This window comes from Lissotriton vulgaris, chromosome 7, assembly GCF_964263255.1.
Source record: "Lissotriton vulgaris chromosome 7, aLisVul1.2, whole genome shotgun sequence".
Taxonomy (NCBI): Eukaryota; Metazoa; Chordata; class Amphibia; order Caudata; family Salamandridae; genus Lissotriton; species Lissotriton vulgaris.
The window spans coordinates 1,382,627,588-1,382,653,319 of NC_141695.1; positions in this window are offsets into that span (position 1 = coordinate 1,382,627,588).

The window sequence follows — 25,732 nt, forward strand, 5'->3', positions numbered from 1 at the left end:
GCAGTGAGCTAAAAAACGGTGATGGATCAAGCCCTGATCTTCGGACTGGGTAGGAGTGTTCTGCTTAATTCAGACACTCTGTCCATCACCACCCCCTTTTCTGAATCGTTTTGTCCACCATAAGCGTGGAAGGGTATGCTCAGATGTGAGTCCCTTGCTCACTGCACCATCAGGATTCAAGCAAGCCGGGCTGAAGATGGCTGTAATGGCAGAAACCGGTCCCCGGAAGCTTGTTTCTTTTCCAGTAAAAGAATTGGCTTGGTAGTTTGGTCTGCCCTGTTCCCATGATGCACTGGGCCAGGGACAGACTAATTTGCATGTAGCCAGGTTCTGAGCTGGGATGGTGCAGTGAGCTAAAAAACTGTGATGGATCAAGCCCTGATCTTCGGACTGGGTAGGAGTGTTCTGCTTAATTCAGATACTCTGTCCATCACCACCCCCTTTTCTGAATCATTTTGTCCACCATAAGCGTGGAAGGGTATGCTCAGATGTGAGTCCCTTGCTCACTGCACCATCAGGATTCAAGCAAGCCGGGCCGAAGACGGCTGTAATGCCAGAAACCGGTCCCCGGAAGCTTGTTTCCTTTCCAGTGAAAGAATTGGCTTGGTAGTTTGGTCTGCCCTGTTCCCATGATGCACTGGGCCAGGGACAGACTAATTTGCATGTAGCCAGGTTCTGAGCTGGGATGGTGCAGTGAGCTAAAAAACGGTGATGGATCAAGCCCTGATCTTCGGACTGGGTAGGAGTGTTCTGCTTAATTCAGATACTCTGTCCATCACCACCCCCTTTTCTGAATCGTTTTGTCCACCATAAGCGTGGAAGGGTATGCTCAGATGTGAGTCCCTTGCTCACTGCACCATCAGGATTCAAGCAAGCCGGGCCGAAGACAGCTGTAATGCCAGAAACCGGTCCCCGGAAGCTTGTTTCCTTTCCAGTAAAAGAATTGGCTTGGTAGTTTGGTCTGCCCTGTTCCCATGATGCACTGGGCCAGGGACAGACTAATTTGCATGTAGCCAGGTTCTGAGCTGGGATGGTGCAGTGAGCTAAAAAACTGTGATGGATCAAGCCCTGATCTTCGGACTGGGTAGGAGTGTTCTGCTTAATTCAGATACTCTGTCCATCACCACCCCCTTTTCTGAATCGTTTTGTCCACCATAAGCGTGGAAGGGTATGCTCAGATGTGAGTCCCTTGCTCACTGCACCATCAGGATTCAAGCAAGCCGGGCCAAAGACGGCTGTAATGCCAGAAACCGGTCCCCGGAAGCTTGTTTCCTTTCTAGTAAAAGAATTGGCTTGGTAGTTTGGTCTGCCCTGTTCCCATGATGCACTGGGCCAGGGACAGACTAATTGGCATGTAGCCAGGTTCTGAGCTGGGATGGTGCAGTGAGCTAAAAAACGGTGATGGATCAAGCCCTGATCTTCGGACTGGGTAGGAGTGTTCTGCTTAATTCAGATACTCTGTCCATCACCACCCCCTTTTCTGAATCGTTTTGTCCACCATAAGCGTGGAAGGGTATGCTCAGATGTGATTCCCTTGCTCACTGCACCATCAGGATTCAAGCAAGCCGGGCCGAAGACAGCTGTATTGCCAGAAACCGGTCCCCGGAAGCTTGTTTCCTTTCCAGTAAAAGAATTGGCTTGGTAGCTTGGTCTGCCCTGTTCCCATGATGCACTGGGCCAGGGACAGACTAATTTGCATGTAGCCAGGTTCTGAGCTGGGATGGTGCAGTGAGCTAAAAAACTGTGATGGATCAAGCCCTGATCTTCGGACTGGGTAGGAGTGTTCTGCTTAATTCAGATACTCTGTCCATCACCACCCCCTTTTCTGAATCGTTTTGTCCACCATAAGCGTGGAAGGGTGTGCTCAGATGTGAGTCCCTTGCTCACTGCACCATCAGGATTCAAGCAAGCCGGGCCGAAGACGGCTGTAATGCCAGAAACCGGTCCCCGAAAGCTTGTTTCCTTTCCAGTAAAAGAATTGGCTTGGTAGTTTGGTCTGCCCTGTTCCCATGATGCACTGGGCCAGGGACAGACTAATTTGCATGTAGCCAGGTTCTGAGCTGGGATGGTGCAGTGAGCTATAAAACGGCGATGGATCAAGCCCTGATCTTCGGACTGGGTAGGAGTGTTCTGCTTAATTCAGATACTCTGTCCATCACCACCCCCTTTTCTGAATCATTTTGTCCACCATAAGCCTGGAAGGGTATGCTCAGATGTGAGTCCCTTGCCCTCTACACCATCAGGATTCAAGCAAGCCGGGCCGAAGACGGCTGTAATGCCAGAAACCGGTCCCCGGAAGCTTGTTTCCTTTCCAGTAAAAGAATTGGCTTGGTAGTTTGGTCTACCCTGCTCCCATGATGCACTGGGCCAGGGACAGACTAATTTGCACGTAGCCAGGTTCTGAGCTGGGATGGTGCAGTGAGCTAAAAAACGGTGATGGATCAAGCCCTGATCTTCGGACTGGGTAGGAGTGTTCTGCTTAATTCAGATACTCTGTCCATCACCACCCCCTTTTCTGAATCGTTTTGTCCACCATAAGCGTGGAAGGGTATGCTCAGATGTGAGTCCCTTGCTCACTGCACCATCAGGATTCAAGCAAGCCGGGCCGAAGATGGCTGTAATGGCAGAAACCGGTCCCCGGAAGCTTGTTTCTTTTCCAGTAAAAGAATTGGCTTGGTAGTTTGGTCTGCCCTGTTCCCATGATGCACTGGGCCAGGGACAGACTAATTTGCATGTAGCCAGGTTCTGAGCTGGGATGGTGCAGTGAGCTAAAAAACTGTGATGGATCAAGCCCTGATCTTTGGACTGGGTAGGAGTGTTCTGCTTAATTCAGATACTCTGTCCATCACCACCCCCTTTTCTGAATCGTTTTGTCCACCATAAGCGTGGAAGGGTATGCTCAGATGTGAGTCCCTTGCTCACTGCACCATCAGGATTCAAGCAAGCCGGGCCAAAGACGGCTGTAATGCCAGAAACCGGTCCCCGGAAGCTTGTTTCCTTTCCAGTAAAAGAATTGGCTCGGTAGTTTGGTCTGCCCTGTTCCCATGATGCACTGGGTCAGGGACAGACTAATTTGCATGTAGCCAGGTTCTGAGCTGGGATGGTGCAGTGAGCTAAAAAACGGTGATGGATCAAGCCCTGATCTTCGGACTGGGTAGGAGTGTTCTGCTTAATTCAGATACTCTGTCCATCACCACCCCCTTTTCTGAATCGTTTTGTCCACCATAAGCGTGGAAGGGTATGCTCAGAAGTGAGTCCCTTGCTCACTGCACCATCAGGATTCAAGCAAGCCGGGCCCAAGACGGCTGTAATGGCAGAAACCGGTCCCCGGAAGCTTGTTTCTTTTCCAGTAAAAGAATTGGCTTGGTAGTTTGGTCTGCCCTGTTCCCATGATGCACTGGGCCAGGGACAGACTAATTTGCATGTAGCCAGGTTCTGAGCTGGGATGGTGCAGTGAGCTAAAAAACTGTGATGGATCAAGCCCTGATCTTTGGACTGGGTAGGAGTGTTCTGCTTAATTCAGATACTCTGTCCATCACCACCCCCTTTTCTGAATCATTTTGTCCACCATAAGCGTGGAAGGGTATGCTCAGATGTGAGTCCCTTGCTCACTGCACCATCAGGATTCAAGCAAGCCGGGCCGAAGACGGCTGTAATGCCAGAAACCGGTCCCCGGAAGCTTGTTTCCTTTCCAGTAAAAGAATTGGCTTGGTAGTTTGGTCTGCCCTGTTCCCATGATGCACTGGGCCAGGGACAGACTAATTGGCATGTAGCCAGGTTCTGAGCTGGGATGGTGCAGTGAGCTAAAAAACGGTGATGGATCAAGCCCTGATCTTCGGACTGGGTAGGAGTGTTCTGCTTAATTCAGATACTCTGTCCATCACCACCCCCTTTTCTGAATCGTTTTGTCCACCATAAGCGTGGAAGGGTATGCTCAGATGTGATTCCCTTGCTCACTGCACCATCAGGATTCAAGCAAGCCGGGCCGAAGACAGCTGTAATGCCAGAAACCGGTCCCCGGAAGCTTGTTTCCTTTCCAGTAAAAGAATTGGCTTGGTAGCTTGGTCTGCCCTGTTCCCATGATGCACTGGGCCAGGGACAGACTAATTTGCATGTAGCCAGGTTCTGAGCTGGGATGGTGCAGTGAGCTAAAAAACTGTGATGGATCAAGCCCTGATCTTCGGACTGGGTAGGAGTGTTCTGCTTAATTCAGATACTCTGTCCATCACCACCCCCTTTTCTGAATCGTTTTGTCCACCATAAGCGTGGAAGGGTGTGCTCAGATGTGAGTCCCTTGCTCACTGCACCATCAGGATTCAAGCAAGCCGGGCCGAAGACGGCTGTAATGCCAGAAACCGGTCCCCGAAAGCTTGTTTCCTTTCCAGTAAAAGAATTGGCTTGGTAGTTTGGTCTGCCCTGTTCCCATGATGCACTGGGCCAGGGACAGACTAATTTGCATGTAGCCAGGTTCTGAGCTGGGATGGTGCAGTGAGCTATAAAACGGCGATGGATCAAGCCCTGATCTTCGGACTGGGTAGGAGTGTTCTGCTTAATTCAGATACTCTGTCCATCACCACCCCCTTTTCTGAATCATTTTGTCCACCATAAGCCTGGAAGGGTATGCTCAGATGTGAGTCCCTTGCCCTCTACACCATCAGGATTCAAACAAGCCGGGCCGAAGACGGCTGTAATGCCAGAAACCGGTCCCCGGAAGCTTGTTTCCTTTCCAGTAAAAGAATTGGCTTGGTAGTTTGGTCTACCCTGCTCCCATGATGCACTGGGCCAGGGACAGACTAATTTGCACGTAGCCAGGTTCTGAGCTGGGATGGTGCAGTGAGCTAAAAAACGGTGATGGATCAAGCCCTGATCTTCGGACTGGGTAGGAGTGTTCTGCTTAATTCAGACACTCTGTCCATCACCACCCCCTTTTCTGAATCGTTTTGTCCACCATAAGCGTGGAAGGGTATGCTCAGATGTGAGTCCCTTGCTCACTGCACCATCAGGATTCAAGCAAGCCGGGCTGAAGATGGCTGTAATGGCAGAAACCGGTCCCCGGAAGCTTGTTTCTTTTCCAGTAAAAGAATTGGCTTGGTAGTTTGGTCTGCCCTGTTCCCATGATGCACTGGGCCAGGGACAGACTAATTTGCATGTAGCCAGGTTCTGAGCTGGGATGGTGCAGTGAGCTAAAAAACTGTGATGGATCAAGCCCTGATCTTCGGACTGGGTAGGAGTGTTCTGCTTAATTCAGATACTCTGTCCATCACCACCCCCTTTTCTGAATCATTTTGTCCACCATAAGCGTGGAAGGGTATGCTCAGATGTGAGTCCCTTGCTCACTGCACCATCAGGATTCAAGCAAGCCGGGCCGAAGACGGCTGTAATGCCAGAAACCGGTCCCCGGAAGCTTGTTTCCTTTCCAGTGAAAGAATTGGCTTGGTAGTTTGGTCTGCCCTGTTCCCATGATGCACTGGGCCAGGGACAGACTAATTTGCATGTAGCCAGGTTCTGAGCTGGGATGGTGCAGTGAGCTAAAAAACGGTGATGGATCAAGCCCTGATCTTCGGACTGGGTAGGAGTGTTCTGCTTAATTCAGATACTCTGTCCATCACCACCCCCTTTTCTGAATCGTTTTGTCCACCATAAGCGTGGAAGGGTATGCTCAGATGTGAGTCCCTTGCTCACTGCACCATCAGGATTCAAGCAAGCCGGGCCGAAGACAGCTGTAATGCCAGAAACCGGTCCCCGGAAGCTTGTTTCCTTTCCAGTAAAAGAATTGGCTTGGTAGTTTGGTCTGCCCTGTTCCCATGATGCACTGGGCCAGGGACAGACTAATTTGCATGTAGCCAGGTTCTGAGCTGGGATGGTGCAGTGAGCTAAAAAACTGTGATGGATCAAGCCCTGATCTTCGGACTGGGTAGGAGTGTTCTGCTTAATTCAGATACTCTGTCCATCACCACCCCCTTTTCTGAATCGTTTTGTCCACCATAAGCGTGGAAGGGTATGCTCAGATGTGAGTCCCTTGCTCACTGCACCATCAGGATTCAAGCAAGCCGGGCCAAAGACGGCTGTAATGCCAGAAACCGGTCCCCGGAAGCTTGTTTCCTTTCTAGTAAAAGAATTGGCTTGGTAGTTTGGTCTGCCCTGTTCCCATGATGCACTGGGCCAGGGACAGACTAATTGGCATGTAGCCAGGTTCTGAGCTGGGATGGTGCAGTGAGCTAAAAAACGGTGATGGATCAAGCCCTGATCTTCGGACTGGGTAGGAGTGTTCTGCTTAATTCAGATACTCTGTCCATCACCACCCCCTTTTCTGAATCGTTTTGTCCACCATAAGCGTGGAAGGGTATGCTCAGATGTGATTCCCTTGCTCACTGCACCATCAGGATTCAAGCAAGCCGGGCCGAAGACAGCTGTATTGCCAGAAACCGGTCCCCGGAAGCTTGTTTCCTTTCCAGTAAAAGAATTGGCTTGGTAGCTTGGTCTGCCCTGTTCCCATGATGCACTGGGCCAGGGACAGACTAATTTGCATGTAGCCAGGTTCTGAGCTGGGATGGTGCAGTGAGCTAAAAAACTGTGATGGATCAAGCCCTGATCTTCGGACTGGGTAGGAGTGTTCTGCTTAATTCAGATACTCTGTCCATCACCACCCCCTTTTCTGAATCGTTTTGTCCACCATAAGCGTGGAAGGGTGTGCTCAGATGTGAGTCCCTTGCTCACTGCACCATCAGGATTCAAGCAAGCCGGGCCGAAGACGGCTGTAATGCCAGAAACCGGTCCCCGAAAGCTTGTTTCCTTTCCAGTAAAAGAATTGGCTTGGTAGTTTGGTCTGCCCTGTTCCCATGATGCACTGGGCCAGGGACAGACTAATTTGCATGTAGCCAGGTTCTGAGCTGGGATGGTGCAGTGAGCTATAAAACGGCGATGGATCAAGCCCTGATCTTCGGACTGGGTAGGAGTGTTCTGCTTAATTCAGATACTCTGTCCATCACCACCCCCTTTTCTGAATCATTTTGTCCACCATAAGCCTGGAAGGGTATGCTCAGATGTGAGTCCCTTGCCCTCTACACCATCAGGATTCAAGCAAGCCGGGCCGAAGACGGCTGTAATGCCAGAAACCGGTCCCCGGAAGCTTGTTTCCTTTCCAGTAAAAGAATTGGCTTGGTAGTTTGGTCTACCCTGCTCCCATGATGCACTGGGCCAGGGACAGACTAATTTGCACGTAGCCAGGTTCTGAGCTGGGATGGTGCAGTGAGCTAAAAAACGGTGATGGATCAAGCCCTGATCTTCGGACTGGGTAGGAGTGTTCTGCTTAATTCAGATACTCTGTCCATCACCACCCCCTTTTCTGAATCGTTTTGTCCACCATAAGCGTGGAAGGGTATGCTCAGATGTGAGTCCCTTGCTCACTGCACCATCAGGATTCAAGCAAGCCGGGCCGAAGATGGCTGTAATGGCAGAAACCGGTCCCCGGAAGCTTGTTTCTTTTCCAGTAAAAGAATTGGCTTGGTAGTTTGGTCTGCCCTGTTCCCATGATGCACTGGGCCAGGGACAGACTAATTTGCATGTAGCCAGGTTCTGAGCTGGGATGGTGCAGTGAGCTAAAAAACTGTGATGGATCAAGCCCTGATCTTCGGACTGGGTAGGAGTGTTCTGCTTAATTCAGATACTCTGTCCATCACCACCCCCTTTTCTGAATCGTTTTGTCCACCATAAGCGTGGAAGGGTATGCTCAGATGTGAGTCCCTTGCTCACTGCACCATCAGGATTCAAGCAAGCCGGGCCAAAGACGGCTGTAATGCCAGAAACCGGTCCCCGGAAGCTTGTTTCCTTTCCAGTAAAAGAATTGGCTCGGTAGTTTGGTCTGCCCTGTTCCCATGATGCACTGGGTCAGGGACAGACTAATTTGCATGTAGCCAGGTTCTGAGCTGGGATGGTGCAGTGAGCTAAAAAACGGTGATGGATCAAGCCCTGATCTTCGGACTGGGTAGGAGTGTTCTGCTTAATTCAGATACTCTGTCCATCACCACCCCCTTTTCTGAATCGTTTTGTCCACCATAAGCGTGGAAGGGTATGCTCAGAAGTGAGTCCCTTGCTCACTGCACCATCAGGATTCAAGCAAGCCGGGCCCAAGACGGCTGTAATGGCAGAAACCGGTCCCCGGAAGCTTGTTTCTTTTTCAGTAAAAGAATTGGCTTGGTAGTTTGGTCTGCCCTGTTCCCATGATGCACTGGGCCAGGGACAGACTAATTTGCATGTAGCCAGGTTCTGAGCTGGGATGGTGCAGTGAGCTAAAAAACTGTGATGGATCAAGCCCTGATCTTTGGACTGGGTAGGAGTGTTCTGCTTAATTCAGATACTCTGTCCATCACCACCCCCTTTTCTGAATCATTTTGTCCACCATAAGCGTGGAAGGGTATGCTCAGATGTGAGTCCCTTGCTCACTGCACCATCAGGATTCAAGCAAGCCGGGCCGAAGACGGCTGTAATGCCAGAAACCGGACCCCGGAAGCTTGTTTCCTTTCCAGTAAAAGAATTGGCTTGGTAGTTTGGTCTGCCCTGTTCCCATGATGCACTGGGCCAGGGACAGACTAATTGGCATGTAGCCAGGTTCTGAGCTGGGATGGTGCAGTGAGCTAAAAAACGGTGATGGATCAAGCCCTGATCTTCGGACTGGGTAGGAGTGTTCTGCTTAATTCAGATACTCTGTCCATCACCACCCCCTTTTCTGAATCGTTTTGTCAGCCATAAGCGTGGAAGGGTATGCTCAGATGGGATTCCCTTGCTCACTGCACCATCAGGATTCAAGCAAGCCGGGCCGAAGACAGCTGTAATGCCAGAAACCGGTCCCCGGAAGCTTGTTTCCTTTCCAGTAAAAGAATTGGCTTGGTAGCTTGGTCTGCCCTGTTCCCATGATGCACTGGGCCAGGGACAGACTAATTTATATGTAGCCAGGTTCTGAGCTGGGATGGTGCAGTGAGCTAAAAAACTGTGATGGATCAAGCCCTGATCTTCGGACTGGGTAGGAGTGTTCTGCTTAATTCAGATACTCTGTCCATCACCACCCCCTTTTCTGAATCGTTTTGTCCACCATAAGCGTGGAAGGGTGTGCTCAGATGTGAGTCCCTTGCTCACTGCACCATCAGGATTCAAGCAAGCCGGGCCGAAGACGGCTGTAATGCCAGAAACCGGTCCCCGAAAGCTTGTTTCCTTTCCAGTAAAAGAATTGGCTTGGTAGTTTGGTCTGCCCTGTTCCCATGATGCACTGGGCCAGGGACAGACTAATTTGCATGTAGCCAGGTTCTGAGCTGGGATGGTGCAGTGAGCTATAAAACGGCGATGGATCAAGCCCTGATCTTCGGACTGGGTAGGAGTGTTCTGCTTAATTCAGATACTCTGTCCATCACCACCCCCTTTTCTGAATCGTTTTGTCCACCATAAGCGTGGAAGGGTATGCTCAGATGTGAGTCCCTTGCTCACTGCACCATCAGGATTCAAGCAAGCCGGGCCGAAGATGGCTGTAATGGCAGAAACCGGTCCCCGGAAGCTTGTTTCTTTTCCAGTAAAAGAATTGGCTTTGTAGTTTGGTCTGCCCTGTTCCCATGATGCACTGGGCCAGGGACAGACTAATTTGCATGTAGCCAGGTTCTGAGCTGGGATGGTGCAGTGAGCTAAAAAACTGTGATGGATCAAGCCCTGATCTTCGGACTGGGTAGGAGTGTTCTGCTTAATTCAGATACTCTGTCCATCACCACCCCCTTTTCTGAATCATTTTGTCCACCATAAGCGTGGAAGGGTATGCTCAGATGTGAGTCCCTTGCTCACTGCACCATCAGGATTCAAGCAAGCCGGGCCGAAGACGGCTGTAATGCCAGAAACCGGTCCCCGGAAGCTTGTTTCCTTTCCAGTGAAAGAATTGGCTTGGTAGTTTGGTCTGCCCTGTTCCCATGATGCACTGGGCCAGGGACAGACTAATTTGCATGTAGCCAGGTTCTGAGCTGGGATGGTGCAGTGAGCTAAAAAACGGTGATGGATCAAGCCCTGATCTTCGGACTGGGTAGGAGTGTTCTGCTTAATTCAGATACTCTGTCCATCACCACCCCCTTTTCTGAATCGTTTTGTCCACCATAAGCGTGGAAGGGTATGCTCAGATGTGAGTCCCTTGCTCACTGCACCATCAGGATTCAAGCAAGCCGGGCCGAAGACAGCTGTAATGCCAGAAACCGGTCCCCGGAAGCTTGTTTCCTTTCCAGTAAAAGAATTGGCTTGGTAGTTTGGTCTGCCCTGTTCCCATGATGCACTGGGCCAGGGACAGACTAATTTGCATGTAGCCAGGTTCTGAGCTGGGATGGTGCAGTGAGCTAAAAAACTGTGATGGATCAAGCCCTGATCTTCGGACTGGGTAGGAGTGTTCTGCTTAATTCAGATACTCTGTCCATCACCACCCCCTTTTCTGAATCGTTTTGTCCACCATAAGCGTGGAAGGGTATGCTCAGATGTGAGTCCCTTGCTCACTGCACCATCAGGATTCAAGCAAGCCGGGCCAAAGACGGCTGTAATGCCAGAAACCGGTCCCCGGAAGCTTGTTTCCTTTCTAGTAAAAGAATTGGCTTGGTAGTTTGGTCTGCCCTGTTCCCATGATGCACTGGGCCAGGGACAGACTAATTGGCATGTAGCCAGGTTCTGAGCTGGGATGGTGCAGTGAGCTAAAAAACGGTGATGGATCAAGCCCTGATCTTCGGACTGGGTAGGAGTGTTCTGCTTAATTCAGATACTCTGTCCATCACCACCCCCTTTTCTGAATCGTTTTGTCCACCATAAGCGTGGAAGGGTATGCTCAGATGTGATTCCCTTGCTCACTGCACCATCAGGATTCAAGCAAGCCGGGCCGAAGACAGCTGTATTGCCAGAAACCGGTCCCCGGAAGCTTGTTTCCTTTCCAGTAAAAGAATTGGCTTGGTAGCTTGGTCTGCCCTGTTCCCATGATGCACTGGGCCAGGGACAGACTAATTTGCATGTAGCCAGGTTCTGAGCTGGGATGGTGCAGTGAGCTAAAAAACTGTGATGGATCAAGCCCTGATCTAGCTGGGTAGGAGTGTTCTGCTTAATTCAGATACTCTGTCCATCACCACCCCCTTTTCTGAATCGTTTTGTCCACCATAAGCGTGGAAGGGTGTGCTCAGATGTGAGTCCCTTGCTCACTGCACCATCAGGATTCAAGCAAGCCGGGCCGAAGACGGCTGTAATGCCAGAAACCGGTCCCCGAAAGCTTGTTTCCTTTCCAGTAAAAGAATTGGCTTGGTAGTTTGGTCTGCCCTGTTCCCATGATGCACTGGGCCAGGGACAGACTAATTTGCATGTAGCCAGGTTCTGAGCTGGGATGGTGCAGTGAGCTATAAAACGGCGATGGATCAAGCCCTGATCTTCGGACTGGGTAGGAGTGTTCTGCTTAATTCAGATACTCTGTCCATCACCACCCCCTTTTCTGAATCATTTTGTCCACCATAAGCCTGGAAGGGTATGCTCAGATGTGAGTCCCTTGCCCTCTACACCATCAGGATTCAAGCAAGCCGGGCCGAAGACGGCTGTAATGCCAGAAACCGGTCCCCGGAAGCTTGTTTCCTTTCCAGTAAAAGAATTGGCTTGGTAGTTTGGTCTACCCTGCTCCCATGATGCACTGGGCCAGGGACAGACTAATTTGCACGTAGCCAGGTTCTGAGCTGGGATGGTGCAGTGAGCTAAAAAACGGTGATGGATCAAGCCCTGATCTTCGGACTGGGTAGGAGTGTTCTGCTTAATTCAGATACTCTGTCCATCACCACCCCCTTTTCTGAATCGTTTTGTCCACCATAAGCGTGGAAGGGTATGCTCAGATGTGAGTCCCTTGCTCACTGCACCATCAGGATTCAAGCAAGCCGGGCCGAAGATGGCTGTAATGGCAGAAACCGGTCCCCGGAAGCTTGTTTCTTTTCCAGTAAAAGAATTGGCTTGGTAGTTTGGTCTGCCCTGTTCCCATGATGCACTGGGCCAGGGACAGACTAATTTGCATGTAGCCAGGTTCTGAGCTGGGATGGTGCAGTGAGCTAAAAAACTGTGATGGATCAAGCCCTGATCTTTGGACTGGGTAGGAGTGTTCTGCTTAATTCAGATACTCTGTCCATCACCACCCCCTTTTCTGAATCGTTTTGTCCACCATAAGCGTGGAAGGGTATGCTCAGATGTGAGTCCCTTGCTCACTGCACCATCAGGATTCAAGCAAGCCGGGCCAAAGACGGCTGTAATGCCAGAAACCGGTCCCCGGAAGCTTGTTTCCTTTCCAGTAAAATAATTGGCTCGGTAGTTTGGTCTGCCCTGTTCCCATGATGCACTGGGTCAGGGACAGACTAATTTGCATGTAGCCAGGTTCTGAGCTGGGATGGTGCAGTGAGCTAAAAAACGGTGATGGATCAAGCCCTGATCTTCGGACTGGGTAGGAGTGTTCTGCTTAATTCAGATACTCTGTCCATCACCACCCCCTTTTCTGAATCGTTTTGTCCACCATAAGCGTGGAAGGGTATGCTCAGAAGTGAGTCCCTTGCTCACTGCACCATCAGGATTCAAGCAAGCCGGGCCCAAGACGGCTGTAATGGCAGAAACCGGTCCCCGGAAGCTTGTTTCTTTTCCAGTAAAAGAATTGGCTTGGTAGTTTGGTCTGCCCTGTTCCCATGATGCACTGGGCCAGGGACAGACTAATTTGCATGTAGCCAGGTTCTGAGCTGGGATGGTGCAGTGAGCTAAAAAACTGTGATGGATCAAGCCCTGATCTTTGGACTGGGTAGGAGTGTTCTGCTTAATTCAGATACTCTGTCCATCACCACCCCCTTTTCTGAATCATTTTGTCCACCATAAGCGTGGAAGGGTATGCTCAGATGTGAGTCCCTTGCTCACTGCACCATCAGGATTCAAGCAAGCCGGGCCGAAGACGGCTGTAATGCCAGAAACCGGTCCCCGGAAGCTTGTTTCCTTTCCAGTAAAAGAATTGGCTTGGTAGTTTGGTCTGCCCTGTTCCCATGATGCACTGGGCCAGGGACAGACTAATTGGCATGTAGCCAGGTTCTGAGCTGGGATGGTGCAGTGAGCTAAAAAACGGTGATGGATCAAGCCCTGATCTTCGGACTGGGTAGGAGTGTTCTGCTTAATTCAGATACTCTGTCCATCACCACCCCCTTTTCTGAATCGTTTTGTCAGCCATAAGCGTGGAAGGGTATGCTCAGATGGGATTCCCTTGCTCACTGCACCATCAGGATTCAAGCAAGCCGGGCCGAAGACAGCTGTAATGCCAGAAACCGGTCCCCGGAAGCTTGTTTCCTTTCCAGTAAAAGAATTGGCTTGGTAGCTTGGTCTGCCCTGTTCCCATGATGCACTGGGCCAGGGACAGACTAATTTGCATGTAGCCAGGTTCTGAGCTGGGATGGTGCAGTGAGCTAAAAAACTGTGATGGATCAAGCCCTGATCTTCGAACTGGGTAGGAGTGTTCTGCTTAATTCAGATACTCTGTCCATCACCACCCCCTTTTCTGAATCGTTTTGTCCACCATAAGCGTGGAAGGGTGTGATCAGATGTGAGTCCCTTGCTCACTGCACCATCAGGATTCAAGCAAGCCGGGCCGAAGACGGCTGTAATGCCAGAAACCGGTCCCCGAAAGCTTGTTTCCTTTCCAGTAAAAGAATTGGCTTGGTAGTTTGGTCTGCCCTGTTCCCATGATGCACTGGGCCAGGGACAGACTAATTTGCATGTAGCCAGGTTCTGAGCTGGGATGGTGCAGTGAGCTATAAAACGGCGATGGATCAAGCCCTGATCTTCGGACTGGGTAGGAGTGTTCTGCTTAATTCAGATACTCTGTCCATCACCACCCCCTTTTCTGAATCATTTTGTCCACCATAAGCCTGGAAGGGTATGCTCAGATGTGAGTCCCTTGCCCTCTACACCATCAGGATTCAAGCAAGCCGGGCTGAAGACGGCTGTAATGCCAGAAACCGGTCCCCGGAAGCTTGTTTCCTTTCCAGTAAAAGAATTGGCTTGGTAGTTTGGTCTACCCTGCTCCCATGATGCACTGGGCCAGGGACAGACTAATTTGCACGTAGCCAGGTTCTGAGCTGGGATGGTGCAGTGAGCTAAAAAACGGTGATGGATCAAGCCCTGATCTTCGGACTGGGTAGGAGTGTTCTGCTTAATTCAGATACTCTGTCCATCACCACCCCCTTTTCTGAATCGTTTTGTCCACCATAAGCGTGGAAGGGTATGCTCAGATGTGAGTCCCTTGCTCACTGCACCATCAGGATTCAAGCAAGCCGGGCCGAAGATGGCTGTAATGGCAGAAACCGGTCCCCGGAAGCTTGTTTCTTTTCCAGTAAAAGAATTGGCTTGGTAGTTTGGTCTGCCCTGTTCCCATGATGCACTGGGCCAGGGACAGACTAATTTGCATGTAGCCAGGTTCTGAGCTGGGATGGTGCAGTGAGCTAAAAAACTGTGATGGATCAAGCCCTGATCTTCGGACTGGGTAGGAGTGTTCTGCTTAATTCAGATACTCTGTCCATCACCACCCCCTTTTCTGAATCATTTTGTCCACCATAAGCGTGGAAGGGTATGCTCAGATGTGAGTCCCTTGCTCACTGCACCATCAGGATTCAAGCAAGCCGGGCCGAAGACGGCTGTAATGCCAGAAACCGGTCCCCGGAAGCTTGTTTCCTTTCCAGTGAAAGAATTGGCTTGGTAGTTTGGTCTGCCCTGTTCCCATGATGCACTGGGCCAGGGACAGACTAATTTGCATGTAGCCAGGTTCTGAGCTGGGATGGTGCAGTGAGCTAAAAAACGGTGATGGATCAAGCACTGATCTTCGGACTGGGTAGGAGTGTTCTGCTTAATTCAGATACTCTGTCCATCACCACCCCCTTTTCTGAATCGTTTTGTCCACCATAAGCGTGGAAGGGTATGCTCAGATGTGAGTCCCTTGCTCACTGCACCATCAGGATTCAAGCAAGCCGGGCCGAAGACAGCTGTAATGCCAGAAACCGGTCCCCGGAAGCTTGTTTCCTTTCCAGTAAAAGAATTGGCTTGGTAGTTTGGTCTGCCCTGTTCCCATGATGCACTGGGCCAGGGACAGACTAATTTGCATGTAGCCAGGTTCTGAGCTGGGATGGTGCAGTGAGCTAAAAAACTGTGATGGATCAAGCCCTGATCTTCGGACTGGGTAGGAGTGTTCTGCTTAATTCAGATACTCTGTCCATCACCACCCCCTTTTCTGAATCGTTTTGTCCACCATAAGCGTGGAAGGGTATGCTCAGATGTGAGTCCCTTGCTCACTGCACCATCAGGATTCAAGCAAGCCGGGCCAAAGACGGCTGTAATGCCAGAAACCGGTCCCCGGAAGCTTGTTTCCTTTCTAGTAAAAGAATTGGCTTGGTAGTTTGGTCTGCCCTGTTCCCATGATGCACTGGGCCAGGGACAGACTAATTGGCATGTAGCCAGGTTCTGAGCTGGGATGGTGCAGTGAGCTAAAAAACGGTGATGGATCAAGCCCTGATCTTCGGACTGGGTAGGAGTGTTCTGCTTAATTCAGATACTCTGTCCATCACCACCCCCTTTTCTGAATCGTTTTGTCCACCATAAGCGTGGAAGGGTATGCTCAGATGTGATTCCCTTGCTCACTGCACCATCAGGATTCAAGCAAGCCGGGCCGAAGACAGCTGTATTGCCAGAAACCGGTCCCCGGAAGCTTGTTTCCTTTCCAGTAAAAGAATTGGCTTGGTAGCTTGGTCTGCCCTGTTCCCATGATGCACTGGGCCAGGGACAGACTAATTTGCATGTAGCCAGGTTCTGAGCTGGGATGGTGCAGTGAGCTAAAAAACTGTGATGGATCAAGCCCTGATCTTCGGACTGGGTAGGAGTGTTCTGCTTAATTCAGATACTCTGTCCATCACCACCCCCTTTTCTGAATCGTTTTGTCCACCATAAGCGTGGAAGGGTGTGCTCAGATGGGAGTCCCTTGCTCACTGCACCATCAGGATTCAAGCAAGCCGGGCCGAAGACGGCTGTAATGCCAGAAACCGGTCCCCGAAAGCTTGTTTCCTTTCCAGTAAAAGAATTGGCTTGGTAGTTTGGTCTGCCCTGTTCCCATGATGCACTGGGCCAGGGACAGACTAATTTGCATGTAGCCAGGTTCTGAGCTGGGATGGTGCAGTGAGCTATAAAACGGCGATGGATCAAGCCCTGATCTTCGGACTGGGTAGGAGTGTTCTGCTTAATTCAGATACTCTGTCCATCACCACCCCCTTTTCTGAATCATTTTGTCCACCATAAGCCTGGAAGGGTATGCTCAGATGTGAGTCCCTTGCCCTCTACACCATCAGGATTCAAGCAAGCCGGGCCGAAGACGGCTGTAATGCCAGAAACCGGTCCCCGGAAGCTTGTTTCCTTTCCAGTAAAAGAATTGGCTTGGTAGTTTGGTCTACCCTGCTCCCATGATGCACTGGGCCAGGGACAGACTAATTTGCACGTAGCCAGGTTCTGAGCTGGGATGGTGCAGTGAGCTAAAAAACGGTGATGGATCAAGCCCTGATCTTCGGACTGGGTAGGAGTGTTCTGCTTAATTCAGATACTCTGTCCATCACCACCCCCTTTTCTGAATCGTTTTGTCCACCATAAGCGTGGAAGGGTATGCTCAGATGTGAGTCCCTTGCTCACTGCACCATCAGGATTCAAGCAAGCCGGGCCGAAGATGGCTGTAATGGCAGAAACCGGTCCCCGGAAGCTTGTTTCTTTTCCAGTAAAAGAATTGGCTTGGTAGTTTGGTCTGCCCTGTTCCCATGATGCACTGGGCCAGGGACAGACTAATTTGCATGTAGCCAGGTTCTGAGCTGGGATGGTGCAGTGAGCTAAAAAACTGTGATGGATCAAGCCCTGATCTTCGGACTGGGTAGGAGTGTTCTGCTTAATTCAGATACTCTGTCCATCACCACCCCCTTTTCTGAATCATTTTGTCCACCATAAGCGTGGAAGGGTATGCTCAGATGTGAGTCCCTTGCTCACTGCACCATCAGGATTCAAGCAAGCCGGGACGAAGACGGCTGTAATGCCAGAAACCGGTCCCCGGAAGCTTGTTTCCTTTCCAGTGAAAGAATTGGCTTGGTAGTTTGGTCTGCCCTGTTCCCATGATGCACTGGGCCAGGGACAGACTAATTTGCATGTAGCCAGGTTCTGAGCTGGGATGGTGCAGTGAGCTAAAAAACGGTGATGGATCAAGCCCTGATCTTCGGACTGGGTAGGAGTGTTCTGCTTAATTCAGATACTCTGTCCATCACCACCCCCTTTTCTGAATCGTTTTGTCCACCATAAGCGTGGAAGGGTATGCTCAGATGTGAGTCCCTTGCTCACTGCACCATCAGGATTCAAGCAAGCCGGGCCGAAGACAGCTGTAATGCCAGAAAGCGGTCCCCGGAAGCTTGTTTCCTTTCCAGTAAAAGAATTGGCTTGGTAGTTTGGTCTGCCCTGTTCCCATGATGCACTGGGCCAGGGACAGACTAATTTGCATGTAGCCAGGTTCTGAGCTGGGATGGTGCAGTGAGCTAAAAAACTGTGATGGATCAAGCCCTGATCTTCGGACTGGGTAGGAGTGTTCTGCTTAATTCAGATACTCTGTCCATCACCACCCCCTTTTCTGAATCGTTTTGTCCACCATAAGCGTGGAAGGGTATGCTCAGATGTGAGTCCCTTGCTCACTGCACCATCAGGATTCAAGCAAGCCGGGCCAAAGACGGCTGTAATGCCAGAAACCGGTCCCCGGAAGCTTGTTTCCTTTCTAGTAAAAGAATTGGCTTGGTAGTTTGGTCTGCCCTGTTCCCATGATGCACTGGGTCAGGGACAGACTAATTTGCATTTAGCCAGGTTCTGAGCTGGGATGGTGCAGTGAGCTAAAAAACGGTGATGGATCAAGCCCTGATCTTCGGACTGGGTAGGAGTGTTCTGCTTAATTCAGATACTCTGTCCATCGCCACCCCCTTTTCTGAATCGTTTTGTCCACCATAAACGTGGAAGGGTATGCTCAGATGTGAGTCCCTTGCTCACTGCACCATCAGGATTCAAGCAAGCCGGGCTGAAGACGGCTGTAATGCCAGAAACCGGTCCCCGGAAGCTTGTTTCCTTTCCAGTAAAAGAATTGGCTTGGTAGTTTGGTCTGCCCTGTTCCCATGATGCTCTGGGCCAGGGACAGACTAATTTGCATGTAGCCAGGTTCTGAGCTGGGATGGTGCAGTGAGCTAAAAAACGGTGACGGATCAAGCCCTGATCTTCGGACTGGGTAGGAGTGTTGTGCTTAATTCAGATACTCTGTCCATCACCACCCCCTTTTCTGAATCATTTTGTCCACCATAAGCGTGGAAGGGTATGCTCAGATGTGAGTCCCTTGCTCACTGCACCATCAGGATTTAAGCAAGCCGGGCCGAAGACGGCTGTAATGCCAGAAACCGTTCCCCGGAAGCTTGTTTCCTTTCCAGTAAAAGAATTGGCTTGGTAGTTTGGTCTGCCCTGTTCCCATGATGCACTGGGCCAGGGACAGACTAATTTGCATGTAGCCAGGTTCTGAGCTGGGATGGTGCAGTGAGCTAAAAAACGGTGATGGATCAAGCCCTGATCTTCGGACTGGGTAGGAGTGTTCTGCTTAATTCAGATACTCTGTCCATCACCACCCTCTTTTCTGAATCGTTTTGTCCACCATAAGCGTGGAAGGGTATGCTCAGATGTGAGTCCCTTGCTCACTGCACCATCAGGATTCAAGCAAGCCGGGCCGAAGACGGCTGTAATGCCAGAAACCGGTCCCCGGAAGCTTGTCTCCTTTCCAGTAAAAGAATTGGCTTGGTAGTTTGGTCTGCCCTGTTCCCATGATGCACTGGGCCAGGGACAGACTAATTTGCATGTAGCCAGGTTCTGAGCTGGGATGGTGCAGTGAACTAAAAAACGGTAATGGATCTAGCCCTGATCTTCGGACTGGGTAGGAGTGTTCTGCTTAATTCAGATACTCTGTCCATCACAACCCCTTTTTCTGAACAGCACCCAGAGTACATCAGTTTGCAGCACTCAGGTCATGCTTTAGGCGCACGCTTTCATCCCAGAGTGTACCAGCACCTCACCTCACCACCATCTCACTGTGGGCAAAACAGCACTTTCACACGGGTAGGGGTAAATACTTTGCTTCACACTCCCTCTATAGCACACCATAGCCACCCCACAGAGCTCACTGCGCTCCTACCCTCCCTCTTTCCTATTTTTTCTCCCTTTTTTCTCCTTACTCACTTCAACGTTAACACAAACGGGCTACCAACACTTCCTTGTTGCAACCGTTCGCAGCCAATTAGCAGCAAATCGTGCCTGTAACGCCTCAGCCAATCAGATGGCAGAATTCCCAAATATAGATATCTGTAAATGTAGATTTTTTTCAAAAACTACTGAACGGATTTACAACAAATAAACAAAAGCGTGCTTTCTAGACCAAGACCTTTCTCCCTGCCAAATTTCGGGTAATTCCGTTCACCCGTTCGACCTGTATCCTAGTCTAAAGTTTCCTGTGGAAATTAACATGGAGAAAACACGTTTTGGGACCCCCTTTTTACTCGCCCCCCCTTGACGAATCACCCCCAAACTTTCAACATAGGAGCTGATATGAACAAAGAATTAGTTTGGAACATTTCACGAAGATTCATCAAATACGCCAAAGTTATAAGCAAAACAAAAAATGCTCTTCCTAGCTACAGACGACCGTCAGTAGGTTATATATATATATATACATATATATATATATATATATATATATATGTACCCAAACTGCTTAGATTTGAAGCCGCACTCCGCACACAGGTTGGTTAACAAACCTCTTTATTTCAAAAGACATTCAGCTTGTCATCTTGTTGTTTTAATCTCCCGGCCTTACGCGTTTCGAAGCCTTCGTGCTTTTCATCAGAGGCCACATTCGGAAAGCATTGCTCGCTGCCACGCCCCTGCTGCATGCTTTATTTTGATTGGCCTTCAATGTGCCTTTGAACTTTTGTTCGTTTTGGACAAAGTTTTTAATGCATGCTGGGGTTTGTAGTAATTTCAAGCGTTTATCACCCTCCAGTGGGTTTCTTTCCTTCATGCCAATTACGAGATCAGTTTTTCACCCTCCAGTGGGTCCAAGATGAGGCTCTGAATGTCTTCACAATTCTTTCCCTGCAGCGCCAAATTCAAGGGGAAGAGTCCCCTCTACCAGACCTTTGTTTCTTCACAGGCGGTGCGTTGCTCCCACGGCCGGAGCCACCGTGATTTCATATGTACCCAAACTGCTCAGATTTGAAGCCGCACTCCGCACACAGGTTGGTTAACAAACCTCTTTATTTCAAAAGACATTCAGCTTGTCATCTTGTTGTTTTAATCTCCCGGCCTTACGCGTTTCGAAGCCTTCGTGCTTTTCATCAGAGGCCACATTCGGAAAGCATTGCTCGCTGCCACGCCCCTGCTGCATGCTTTATTTTGATTGGCCTTCAATGTGCCTTTGAACTTTTGTTCGTTTTGGACAAAGTTTTTAATGCATGCTGGGGTTTGTAGTAATTTCAAGCGTTTATCACCCTCCAGTGGGTTTCTTTCCTTCATGCCAATTACGAGATCAGTTTTTCACCCTCCAGTGGGTCCAAGATGAGGCTCTGAATGTCTTCACAATTCTTTCCCTGCAGCGCCAAATTCAAGGGGAAGAGTCCCCTCTACCAGACGGCTCCGGCCGTGGGAGCAACGCACCGCCTGTGAAGAAACAAAGGTCTGGTAGAGGGGACTCTTCCCCTTGAATTTGGCGCTGCAGGGAAAGAATTGTGAAGACATTCAGAGCCTCATCTTGGACCCACTCGAGGGTGAAAAACTGATCTCGTAATTGGCATGAAGGATAGAAACCCACTGGAGGGTGATAAACGCTTGAAATTACTACAAACCCCAGCATGCATTAAAAACTTTGTCCAAAACGAACAAAAGTTCAAAGGCACATTGAAGGCCAATCAAAATAAAGCATGCAGCAGGGGCGTGGCAGCGAGCAATGCTTTCCGAATGTGGCCTCTGATGAGAAGCACGAAGGCTTCGAAACGCGTAAGGCCGGGAGATTAAAACAACAAGATGACAAGCTGAATGTCTTTTGAAATAAAGAGGTTTGTTAACCAACCTGTGTGCGGAGTGCGGCTTCAAATCTGAGCAGTTTGGGTACATATATATATATATATATATATATATATATATATATATATATATATATATATATATACATATATATATATATATATATATATATATATATATATATATATATATATATATATATATATATATATATATATATATATATATATATATATATATATATATATATATATATACATATATATATATATTGTGCTCCAGCTTGGGATCGTTCATTTGAAAGGCACTCGAAAAACACCAAAGGGCTCCAAGCATAGCACCTTTATTTACACGGAAAGGAAAACTACATTGCCCAGAATACTTTGCTTACAGAACAAGTGGTATCCGACCACATGGTATGCCACGGACTGTTTTTAAGTGAAGGGAGTGACGGATGTGCAATTTCTCACCACCAGCCCTGAAGAAGAGAATCCTTGAAACGAGTCGGCGTATGTGGTGGGGACTGTGAAACCAGCATGCAGACGTTTTCCTTTTTGTGTAAATAAAGGTGCTATGCTTGGAGCCCTTTGGTGTTTTTCGAGTGCCTTTAAAATGAAGGATCCCAAGCTGGAGCACAATTTATTGGCCGCGGTCGTGCCGTCGAAAAGCACCACCCGAAAAAACGGGGCCTCAGGGGTTGACATTTGCCAGCCTCTATTTGAGGACTCACACCCAGGAATTGAGGAAGACGTCTAATTGCCGGGGCTCATCTATGGGCTTTGTTCAGAAGGACAATAGCACACTTATCCAAAGCAGTCACTACATTGCCCAGAATACTTTGCTTACAGAACACGTGGTATCCGACCACATGATATGCCACGGAGTGTTTTTAAGTAAAGGGAGTGACGGATGTGCAATTTCACAGTATATGATCAAAAGGGGAAAACAGACTGAAAGCCAGAGCTGGTGATGTTGCTTATATATCTTTACTCTTTGTGCCGACGGGTCATAAACTCCTCTGAGAGCACCATGACTGTTCATATTATAATACACATATTAACAGTATATGAACCCTAGTGGAAAACAGACTAACAACTGGAAGGTGGTGACGTTAATTGTAAATGTTTCGGGTGTGCGCCGATGGGTCACCAATACCTCTGAGGTCAAGTACAGTGTCAATAGATATTATACAAACAGCTAGATGCATCAAGCGAAATACCGTTCGCAAAGGGTATTGAGATTCCTTAAATGCAATCCCAAATAGCGATTTATGCATTTGGGATCGTCTGTTTTCCCCTTTTGATCATATACTGTGAATATGTATATTATAATTTTCACAGTATAATGAACTCAGAGGAGTTTATGACCTGTCGACATGAACATCAGACTTTTCGACGTCCCGGGGAAAAGAAGCTCAGAAAATAATTACCGCTCTAGAGCATTTTGTTATGGATCTTCTGTTCTATTCATAACTTAATTTTCCTTTTCTTTTTTGTGTAACAATGATGTCATTCTTATTGTATTAGACTGTCTTATATTTACAGAAGAGGAATTGGACACTTGTCGGCGCCACCTGTAATACAGCTTACTAACCTTTATATCTTACTTGATCAGATATTTTTTCAGTGAGCATATTTTACGAAATTGCAGTCTAAAAAATCTAGCTTTCATACATTCTTTGTTTCTTTAAATAATTGATAAACCCTACATTTCTGAATGATATTTTGTCATTTCTATTTTTCTCAGTTGCGGTTCCTACTCACCTTCTCCCTTCAGAATATGTAGGACCAGTACTGTATATTATAATAGTACTATCCTATATATTCTTAGATGAGTATGTGATTTTTTAGCGGAACAGTGTGTGATCTCCAAGCACTGCCACAGAACGTTCCTGAATTCTACAAAATACAAATTTGAAGGAATCGCTGACAACACTTCTACTTTCAATGGTTTACAGTCAATCAACATGAAGCTTACGAAAGTCCTCTTTGGAATATGTCAGCCAATCAGATGTCCCTCATACTCCGCGGAGAGCAAGTGAATGGCGGCCAACACTTCTACTTTCAATAGTTCGCAACCAATCAACAGTAAGCTCTGGAAGCTCCTCCTTAGAACATGTCAGCCAATCAGATGTCCCTCCTACCTCGCGGAGCACAAGTGAATGGCTGCCAACACTTCTACTTTCAATAGTTAGCATCCAACCAACATGATGCTCTGGAAGCTCCTCCTTAGAACACGTCAGCCGATTAGATGTCCCTCCTACTCCACGGTGGAGAAGGGAATACCTAGTAACACTTCTACTTTCAGTAGTTCGCAACCAATCCACATTAAGCTCAGGAAGGTCCTCCTTACAACATGTGGGCCAATTAGATGTCCTTGCTACTCTGTGGAAGAGATCTGAATGGCAGGAAACACTTCTACTTTTGATGGTTCTCACCCAATATACATTAAGCTTGTTGTTGGAAGACCTCAGCCAATTAAACTTTAATTTTGCTCCGCACACACATACAGAACTCACCCTCCCACATATTAATACATTTCCTGTCACAAAGTGACTCTATCCGTACCAAAAGTGAACACTGCATAATAAATAAACATTATTCCACTTTATATGACAGAAAGGCCGCAATATGGCGCATTGTTGTTTTCCCGATATAATTTCCACAGCCTACTGTACCCCCCTCCCAAAATGAGTGAAACCCCGGGACTGCGGGGGCACAGCGAGCTCCCACTATTATTTTTTTAACAAATACCTCCGGGACCTATTTCCACAGCCTACTGAACCCCCTTCCTAACATTAGTGAATACAAAGCACGTCCTTCCAAATATTAATACATTTCCCATAGCAAAGTGACTCTATCCATAACAAAAGTGAACACTGCATAATAAATAAACATTATTCCACATTAGATTAAAGAAAGACTGCAATACGGCACATTGTTGTTTCCCGATATAATTTCCACAGCCTACTGCACCCCCCTCCCAACATGAGTGAAGCCCCGGGACTGCGGGGACCCCAGCGTGCCCCTGCTATTATTTTTTTAACAAATACCCCCACGACCTATTTCCACATCCTAGGACCTGGGGGTCCTTCTGGGCCCCCCTGAGCAGGCCTATTGGGTCGGGGTGTTTCTACCCTGCCCCCTTCTCTTGTTTTATAACTTTGTTTCTCAGTTTTCTGGTGACTCGCTTCTACTGAGCCACAAGATGGCTGCCAACACTTCCTGGTTTGGAGTGCTGGCAGCCAATCACAGCGAAGCTCGCGCACAAGACTTAGGCTCCGCCCAGATATCAACACTTTTATTTTTCTAATTTCTCAGCAACTACTGAACAGATTTAAACCATTTTTAAAAATGTGACCCAAGCACTTCCTTTCTTCCAAATTTGAAGTAATTCCGTTCAGTAGTTTCAGCTGTAGCCTTGTACCAAGTTTCCTATGGGAAATTGATTTTTTCACTCTTATTTTTTGAATTTCTCAAAAACTACTGAACAGATTTACACCATTTAAAAAAAGGTCACTTTGTGAACCAAGCTCTACCTTTCTGCCAAATTTGGAGTAGTTCCGTTCAGCAGTTCGGGCTGTAGCTCGTCGCAAAACTTCCTACGGAAATTAAAATGAAGAAAACAAGTTTTGGAACCCCCCTTTTTTCTCAGCCCCCACTTGATGAATCACTCCCAAACTTTCAGGATAGGAGCTAACCTGGATATACTGTTTTTGGGGGGGGATTTCAGAAAGATTCGTCAAACAACGCCAAAGTTATTAGCAAATCAAAAAATGTTCTAGGTTCTGACTATAACTAACTACTGGCAACTGCCAGTAGGTAATATATATATAAAATATTTGCGGGGGCTCATGGCCCCCGCCACCCCTGGGGCTTTTTAATTGTTGTGAGGGGGCGAGCCTTTGATGGCCCTGGGGACCACCACCCCCAGGGCCGGCTCCTGCAGTGTCCCGGGGTGCCTACCCCCGGGACACTGCTGTCTGCTACGGTAGGGCACGAGCATGTCTCCCGCCCTACCGTAGCAAACTCTGCTTTAGTTTTTGGAAGAGAGAGCAGGTTTCCATGCTCTCTTTCTTCCAAAATCCAAAGCTGTTTGCTTTTCCACACGAGGAGCTGCATGTTAGCAGCTCCCCATGTGGAAAAGCAATGCCGACTCCCGGAGGACGCAGGGAGCCGGTGGGACCGTGGGGGCATCAGGGCTTCCCCCACGGTCCCCAGCATTGTATATAGGCCCCGGGGGATGGGGTCCCTGGAGCGAATGGAAATTAGTGGTAGGAGGCAATTTTTTAATGGAAAAAATTGGAGTTGCGACTCCAGCGCGACGATCAGCGTGCCCCCCTGGTGTGAACGCGCTGGGTGCGAGACTCCCAGCGCGGCCCCCCGAGGTGAACGCACTGAGTGCGCAACTCCAACACGCACTGGGTGTGCGGTTCCCAGCGTGGCCTCCTGGTGTAAACACACTGAGTGCGCGGCTCCCAGCGCGGCCCCCTGGTTTAAACACGTTGGGTGCGCCACTCCAAAACGCTTTGGTAGCACGACTCCAAGCACATTTTTTAAAAATATTTTTT